Raw genomic sequence first — 9,145 nt, 5'->3', positions numbered from 1 at the left:
GATATGCCAGCTCCCATTTGGTTCTGTATGAAATTTTAAGTATTTTCCAATTCTGTGAAAAAGATCATTAATAGATTGATTGGGATAACATTGAATATATAAATTACTTTGGGCCATAAGGTCACTTTCACGATGTTGATTGTTCTCAACCATGAGTAAGGGATTTTTCCCATCTGTATGTGTCCTTTCTTATTTCATTGAGCAGTGGTTTGTAGTTCTCCTAGAAGAGATTCTTTATATTCTTTGTTAATTGTATTCCTGGGTATTTTATTCCCCATGTAGCAATTGTGAATAGGATTTCACTTTTGATTTGGCTCTCTGTTAGTCTGTTATTGGTGTATGAAAATGTTTGTGATTTCTGCACATTGATTTTGTATCCTAAGACATTCCTGAACTTGCTTATCAGTTTCAGGAGATTTTGGACTGAGACAATGGGATCTTCTAAGTATACAATTATGTCATCTGCAAAAAGACACAATTTGACTTCCTCTATTCTATTTAAATAAGCTTAATTTCTTTCTCTTGCCTGATCACCCTGGATAGAACTTTCAATACTATATTGAATAGCAATGGTGAGAGCAGACATCCTTGTCTTGTGCTAGATTTCAAGGAGAATCCTTCCAGTTTTTGCTCATACAGTATGATACTGGCTGTGGGTTTCTCATAAATAGCTTAAGAATGTTGAGCAAGAAGCAGCCTCTCTGCTTTTTCTGAAATGTTCTCTTATTTCTACTCACCTGCCTCCAGTCCTGCTTCTATTACGTCAATCAAGGTGACCCAGAAATCCTACATTGTGCTCACCTCTGGCCTGTCAATCTTCAGCAGCTGCTCCTATACAAATGGGTCTGGTGTTCATATGCACTCCTTAGGCTTCTCCTGAGTGGGCAGCAACAGCTCACAGGTTGACCCGAGCGGAGGCTATGGTGGGGCCAGAGGATGACTCATCACCAAAAGTTGTGCTCTACAAGAATCTGCTGAGCCCCTTTAATTAGGAGGTGGACGTTAACTTCCAGGCAATGTGCATCCAGGAAAAACAGCAGATTAAGACCCTCAACAACAACTTCATGTCCTTCATAGCCAAAGTAGTTCCTGGAGCAGCAGGAAAAAATGCAGGAGACCAAGTGGAGCTTTTGCAGCTGCAGAGGATGGCTCAGAGAAACATGGACAACATGTTGGAGAGCTACATCAACAACCTTAGGCAGCAACTGGTGACTCTGGGTCAGGATAAGATGAAGCTGATGTGGAGCATGACAACGTGCAGGAGGTGGTGGAGTAATTCAAGCACAAGTATGAGAATGTGATCAATAAGTATACAGAGATGGAGAAGAAATTTGTCCTCAAGAAGAATGTGGATGAAGCTTACATGAATAAAGTGTAGCTGGAGTCTCACTTGGAAGTTCTGACTAATCAGTTCTGACTGTATACAGCTGCCTGAGGAAGATTATCTTCCTCAGGCAACTGTATAAATCTTCCTCAGGCAGCTGTATACAGAGGAGATACAATAATTGCAATCCCGGAGCTTGGACACATCTGTGGTGCTGTCCATGGACACCATTATCACTGATGTAAAGGCACAATAAGAGATCACCAATCACAGCCAGTCTGAGGCTGAGATCATATACCAGACCAGGTATTGAAGAAGAAATTAAATAATAGCAATAATAGCAAAACAACACCTTACAGTTTGTAGTTGCTATAAAATAAATCTTCCAGTGTAGTGTACTTTTTAATATAATAGCTCCCAGCTCTGTCTAAGGCAAAATATTAATGGCCTTCCTGCAAACCATTACACTTTACCTATCCTCCCCCTATTGTTAGCAAAGTTCCCAGGTAACTAAAAGTTCTTGTGCCTCTTCCATTCAACTGCTGCAAGGTGAGAAAACAGACAGGCTTTAAACAGCAGAATGTGTTTTCAAAATATTACTTTTGAAATGTAAAGTGCATCACAACATGTCACAAGTTAATTAACTGTTCTTTGTTCTGGCTGCTATAAATCTGCATCTGGTTTAGTCATCTGATACCAACTAAGTGTATAAAGGCATTCCATTTTCTCTGTGCTTTGTTCCGAATTAGGAAATGATTCCTCTGAGTTTTGTGGGCAGCAATAGCCGCCATTTTGTGATCTGTTGCGGTTTGCACAAGTTAAGTTTCAGTTCCTGTCTTCCTGCTGATAAGTTTCAGTTTAATGTTTCCTGCCGACAAGTTTCAGTTTAATGTTTCCTGTTGACAAGATTCAGTCTTTGTTTCCTCGCTGATAAGTTTCAGTAATGTTTCAGTTTCTGTTTCTCCGCTGAATGTTTCAGTTTCTGTTTCTCAGCTGAATGTTTCAGTTTCTGTTTCCTGCTGGTAAGTTTCAGTTTTTTGAAACTTAGGAAGGCCAGAATTTCCCAACTGCAAGCTTCCTTTGCCCCGCCTCCCTGTCTGGCCTATTTAATCTGTGAGCTCAGCAACAAAAAAGGAGACTTGATCAGACTCCTGTCTTGTCTCCATTCTTCCCGTCTCCTGCCCATCCATCCCCACTCCCTCCCTTCGAGCTCTTGTTGTTGTCCTGCAGGTCGGGACAGTCTGGCGCCCAACGTGGGGCTCGAAGTAAGAGGGACACAGTGAGGGACGTCGTTGAAGCCAGCTGGATTGAAGGAAGAAATCCAGAGGAGGAGTCACCGCGGTAACCTGCTGCGGCCTTGCTCTCTGGTAAGTGGACGACGATATTATGGGTCAGGAAATTAGTCAGCATGAGTTGTTTGTAGAAGAACTCAGCATAGCATTAAAGGCACGAGGAGTAAAGGTGAAAGTAAACTGGTTAATTAAATATTTGATTATATTAAGAACGTTTGTCCCTGGTTCCCTCAAGAAGGAACCATAGATCAAAGATGTTGGAAAAGAGTAGGGGATGCCCTAAAAGATTATTATGATGCTTTCAGGTTTCAAAATGTCCCTGTAATTGCTTTCTAATAAATGAGGTCATAAACCGAAAACATGATGATCCAGTCATTGCTAATCCCATAACCCAGGGGGAAACTTGCCTGAGAGACTCATGTAAAAATTTGTCCAATAAAAGCCCCCCTTAAAATTCATTAGTTTTGGAAAAACCAGAACCCAAAGAGGGCAAGGAGAAAAAGTCAGGGGAAGCTGACTTAATGTCATTTAATAGCAACTCTGGTAAAGAGGAACAGAAACCCGCAGAGAGCGGTGGGCCTGTGTGTTCCTTAGAAAAATTTGATGAACGTGTAGCTGCAGGCCTTAAACAAAAATTAGCTAATCCAAAATATCGAAAGAGGATTGTATGGCTAGCCAGTCGAGCCCATAATTCAGAGGACGAAGGTATTGATTGGGACGATCCTGAGGATGAAGCGGCTCAATACCAAAATTCTGTGATCTGAGTTGGATATATTTGAAGGTATTTTGAAAGTTACGTTCAAGGCTAACATCTGAACTTTGTGTAATTTATATAAGAGCTTGTGTTTATGAACCTTTCAGCTAATTTGCTTTTTTTTCCCCCTTACATGCCAAGTGATATTCAGGTTTTGAATGTTTTTGTATCAGTTTTTTCCTTTGTAAATGGCATTAACATTGTCACTTGAGGTCTTGCTTAATCACTTTTGTTGTCCTGAGAACTTCAATTTACAGTGCATCAGATTTGTTGCTAATTTTGTCTGTAGATAGTCTAGCTTCAGCTGTTTATGGAGATGCTACATTTTTGTTTATAAATATGTTTGTGGTATAAAAAAAAATAAATGAGTATAACCAAGTTTGGCTGGAATTAATATCCCTGGGCACCTTGGAACAGGGTGGTGTATATTTGTGTACAACCCGGCCTCCCTTCCCCTGTAGAATACCTCTGGGATTCTACAAAGTTATTGTAGACCTAAAAGACTGTTTCTTTACTATCCCTCTCTATCCAGAGGATTGTAAGCATTTCGCTTTCAGCCTTCCCGCAATTAACTTTAAAGAGCTTATGAAGAGATATCAATGGAAGGTTTTGCCTCAGGGCATGGCCAACAGTCCCACCTTATGTCAGTCATATGTGACCATCGCCATTGCTGAAGTTAGAAAAGATTGGAAGGATGTATACATAATCCATTATATGGATGATATACTTTTAGCAGCAGCAAAAGAGGAAGTGGTCTTGTCTTTTTTCAAAAGTCTACAAACTGCCCTTACTGCTAGTGGATTAGTCATCGCCCCAGAGAAGGTGCAACTTACTGATCCCTACACCTACCTAGGATTTCAGTTAAGTGGAACTCGCCTATCGACTCAAAAGGTGCAACTCAGGCTAGACTGTTTAAAAACCCTCAATGATTTTCAAAAATTATTAGGAGACATAAACTGGCTGTTACCTTATCTAAAATTATGCAAAGCTGATCTCAAGCCCCTATACGATACATTGGTAGGGGATCCCAGTCCTACTTCTTTAAGACAACTCACCCCTGAAGCAAAATCAGCTATCGATTTAGTTAACCAAGCTATCAATAACCAAACCATCACCTTTTTCGATATTGAGGAACCACTCCAATTTATTATATGTCATACCTCATTATCTCCCACAGCTGTGTTCTGGCAAACTGATCCACTTATGTGGATCCATCTTCCTAATATGCCCACTAAAGTCATTGAACCTTACTACCTTATGGTAGCCAGTCTAATTACCAAAGGAAGAACCCTAAGCAAGGAATATTTTGAACAGGGACCTAACAACATTGTCCAACCTTATACCAAATAGCAGATCCATTGGCTCTTGCAAAATACTGAAGCATGGCCCATTGCACTTGCCTCTTATACTGGCAACCTTGATAATCATTCTCCTCCCAATAAGCTTCTAGATTTTGCCAACAGACTTGATTTTGTTTTTCCTAAAAATACCAGACTTCATCCCCTTCCAAATGGAATTACCATTTTCACTGACGGGTCATCCACAGGGCTTGCAGCCTTTGTTACCCCAAACCAAACTATCAGCTTTCAATCCCAATCTTCATCTGCCCAAATAGCAGAGCTACATGCAGTTATAGCTGCATTTTCCATGTTTCCCAAAGATCCTCTCAATGTTTATACAGACAGTGCATATATTGCTACCTCTGTCCCAAAGTTAGAAACAGCCCCATTCATAAAACACACCTCAACAGCTGCAAAACTATTTTCTCAACTACAAAAGCTATTAATTTCCAGAACACAACCTTTTTACATTGGGCATTTATGTGCTCATTCAGGCTTACCCGGTCCATTATCCTCTGGAAATGCCAAGGCAGACCTAGTCACCCATGTTCTGTTAGTTCAACTCCCTAACATCCCTCTAGATCAAGCGCAACATTTGCACAACTTGCATCATCTTAATGCTCAATCCTTGAGACTACTTCATCACATAAATAGAGAACAAGCCCGACAAATAGTAAAGTCCTGCACACAATGTGCACCTCACTTACCGGTCCCACATCTTGGAGTTAACCCTTGAGGCCTCCTACCTAACGCCCTTTGGCAAATGGATGTCACCCCCATCCCAGAATTTGGAAATCTTAAATACATTCATGTCTGCATTGATACTTGTAGTGGATATATCTTTGCCACTTTACAAACTGGAGAAGCCACAAAACATGTTATTGCTCATCTTTTAACTGCCTTTCCATCCGTGGGGTGTCCACGTAAAATCAAAACTGACAACGGGCCTGGTTATGTCAGTACAGCCTTCATTCAATTCTGTACTCAGCTAAACATTCAACATGTTACAGGCATCCCGTACAACCCCCAGGGACAATGCATAGTAGAAAGAGCTCATCTCACCATAAAAACCACTCTAAATAAAATAAAAAAGGTTGAATGGTACCCCCATAAGGGATCACCAAAAACCTTTTATCACACTCCTTATTTATTTTAAATTTTTTAACACTGGATCAAGAAGGACACTCCGCTGCCGATTGACACTGGCATTTTGAATCCAAAAGCCATTATGCATCGGTAATGTGGAAAGATCCCATGACAGGCGCATGGCATGGCCCAGATCCCCTCCTGATTTGGGGTCGAAGATCGGTATGCATTTATGCCAAGGAAGCCGATTCGGCCAGCTAGCTTCCTGAGAGACTTGTAAAGCAAGTAGATACCCAAAAATCTGAAAAACTAATTCCACCCAGGGATGACACCGAGCCCTGAGGGTCTTCTATCTTTTCCCTTTTTAGGAGTCAACAACATGGTATTATGTATCCTGATTGCTTTCCCTCCTTGTCTTACTGTCTATCGGTCCTGTTATACTCAGCAAACTCAGGAGCTTCTCAAGATCACAAATTGAGGCCATAAAGATGCAGCCCATTCAGGCCCATTACCACAGGCTGGAGATGGCAGACCTAGAGATGGAGCTTGATACCTTTCCTCTCAGGTCACCAGGCAAGCTGAACCAGTTAGCCAATGACGGGCAACTGAGGAGCATGAGTAAGGACACTCCGCCTAAGATAGGGAGGAAAACATTTTTCCCCTCCCCACAACGAATAAGGAGTCAATGTTCTCTCATGTGGGGTCCTCTGACCTAAGACAGGCACGGTTCCCGCGGGCATAACTACCCCTCAGCCTAATTTCTAAATAAAATTAAAAAGGGGGACCTGTGGGCAGGAATAGCCGCCATTTTGTGATCTGTTGCAGTTTGCACAAGTTAAGTTTCAGTTCCTGTCTTCCTGCAGATAAGTTTCAGTTTAATATTTCCTGCCGACAAGTTTCAGTTTAATGTTTCCTGTTGACAAGTTTCAGTCTTTGTTTCCTCTCTGATAAGTTTCAGTAATGTTTCAGTTTCTGTTTCTCTGCTGAATGTTTCAGTTTCTGTTTCTCAGCTGAATGTTTCAGTTTCTGTTTCCTGCTGGTAAGTTTCAGTTTTTGAAACTTAGGAAGGCCGGAATTTCCCAACTGCAAGCTTCCTTTGCCCTGCCTCCCTGCCTGGCCTATTTAAGCTGTGAGCTCAGCAACAAAAAAGGAGACTTGATCAGACTCCTGTCTTGTCTCCATTCTTCGCATCTCCTGCCCATCCATCCCCACTCCCTCCCTTCGAGCTCCTGTTGTTGTCCTGCATGTCGGGACAGAGTTTGTTTTCATATTTAATGAAATATACGTGCAGCCCTCTTGGTCACTCCAAATCTTCAAATTTTTTATTGCAGTATAAGGAGCTACAGACACTGCTCAAAGACCAAAGTGCTTTCCTGGAGGCTGCTATCACAGCCACCTAGCAGTGTGGGGAACTGACTATTAAGGATGCCAACATAAAGCTGAGTTGGAGGCCTGCTGCAGGACACTAAGAAAGATATGGTGTGGCAGCTGGGTGAATACCAGAAGTTGATGAACATCAAACGGGCCCTGAAAATCAACATTGCCACCTACAACGAGCTGCTGGAAAGCCAGGAGAGCCAGCTAGAATCTGGAATGCAAAACGTGAGTATCCATGTTTTAAAATGTAAATGTAACAAATTTAAGAATGCAAATAAATTTTGTTTTGCACAATTTAATTTGAGACATTAATTGCTCATAGAAAGCACATTGTGGTTTATAATACAACTAAAACTAATTTTAATTGCCAAGAATCAGTATACACTTTTACACTTTTTAAATCACAATTAGTAGCACTCAGTAAATACTTTTTAATTCAGTTTCTCTCAACATCTATAAAAATAAGTAAAAATAATTAAACTGAGCATAAGCACTAGCAAACCTAAAGATCTTTGTAAGTACTTATTTAAGACCTATGTCCTAAATATTTGATCTGACACTAAAACCTAACTTTTTGTTGCTTTATTTTTAGCTGGATTACTTTTATAAGCAGCATAATTGTAATCATTCACTAATATTATTAAAACATCCATGTAGAGTTACTTGAGAAACAAGTAGGTTTCCTAGCACAAAGACATTAATTGGAGACAAAAAGAGAGAATTGTGAATCTAAGCACAACTTTTGAAAGACAGGCAACAAAAAATATGAAACAAATTAAGGTAAAATAAACAGACAAAATAATGAGAATAAAAATTAAAATGTAAATTTAAGAAAAAATTAAAAATATATTTAAAATAAAATATATACATTATTTTTAATTACTATATTGTATTTACCATGTCATAAAAATGTAATTATATTAACCATGACACTAAATTGTATTTACCATGTCATAAAAATGTAATTATATTAACCATGACAAAAAAGTCAGAGTAATTATCAACTGAATTTTTAAGTTATTACATAGTCAGCACTACAAATATAACAGTCATAATACTCAGTGATTCTAGTATCATCAAAGTGTAGCCGTCACAAAATATTATGAAATTACAATAATCTCAGAATTAACAACAGTATCTGCTATCAGGATCTTCAAACAAAGAAATAATACAGAAATATTTTACTAATCTATTTGTTTCTCCTCTCGGAACGATCACGATTTACATCACTACCCTTGTCTTCAATTGCAGGGATACAGTCGCCAATGAAAATATCAGGTATACCTGCTGGATCTCAGAAATTATATGGCAAGGAGCACCAGTAATTTTTTTTTTTGCCCTACTAATTATTTTGGTGAGCTGGGTTCAACAGAGAACAGATATTCCCATTAAGTAAGTTCTTTGCAAGCTGAGATAAGCAGAAAATTATGCCTATACTATTAACATTACTATCTTTATTATATGTAAATATATAAAATATCATTAAATTTTCACAGAAAGTTTGCAGTGTATTTTAAGAATGTGTGTGTGTGTGTCTGTGTGTGTGTCTGTGTGTGTGTGTGACATACTGCTTGTACTTTAGGACACATTGCATGTTATCACTTAATTAAAATGTGATATTTACTTATTTGTGTATAATTTACTCTATCAAGCTGACAAATTAATATTAGCAACAACTCATTTGAAACCACGGATGCTTTTAAACAGTACTTTAATTTTTCACATCAACACCCTGAATCATTATACAGATTCTTAACTACAGAAACCTTAAGACTGTATTTTAATGACATTTCTTCTGCAAAACTTTTGTTAGAGTTATACAAGGTGGCATAATGTAAAATTTCTATGTGATAGCTATCAACAGCACTAATTATTATAAGTTATCTCAGAGAAATTTGGCACTTTAAGTATTCAGTTAACTGATGTTAGGACTGTATATATGTAAAACATCACATTTTATCAGTTTTAATTG

General features: G+C 39.0%; 1 long non-coding RNA gene across 1 annotated transcript; it reads left to right on the top strand.

The window, feature by feature from the left end:
• Nucleotides 1-2,482: 2,482 nt before the first annotated feature.
• On the top strand, nt 2,483-8,710 carry LOC141582935 (uncharacterized). The gene is made up of 3 exons (XR_012515824.1): nt 2,483-2,691; nt 7,128-7,398; nt 8,425-8,710. It is a non-coding gene; the product is annotated as an uncharacterized LOC141582935 (long non-coding RNA).
• Nucleotides 8,711-9,145: the final 435 nt, after the last annotated feature.

Source organism: Saimiri boliviensis, chromosome Y (assembly GCF_048565385.1).
Source record: "Saimiri boliviensis isolate mSaiBol1 chromosome Y, mSaiBol1.pri, whole genome shotgun sequence".
Lineage (NCBI taxonomy): Eukaryota > Metazoa > Chordata > Mammalia > Primates > Cebidae > Saimiri > Saimiri boliviensis.
The sequence above is the reverse complement of the archived record's forward strand: the minus strand, read 5'-3'. Positions and strand labels throughout refer to the sequence as shown.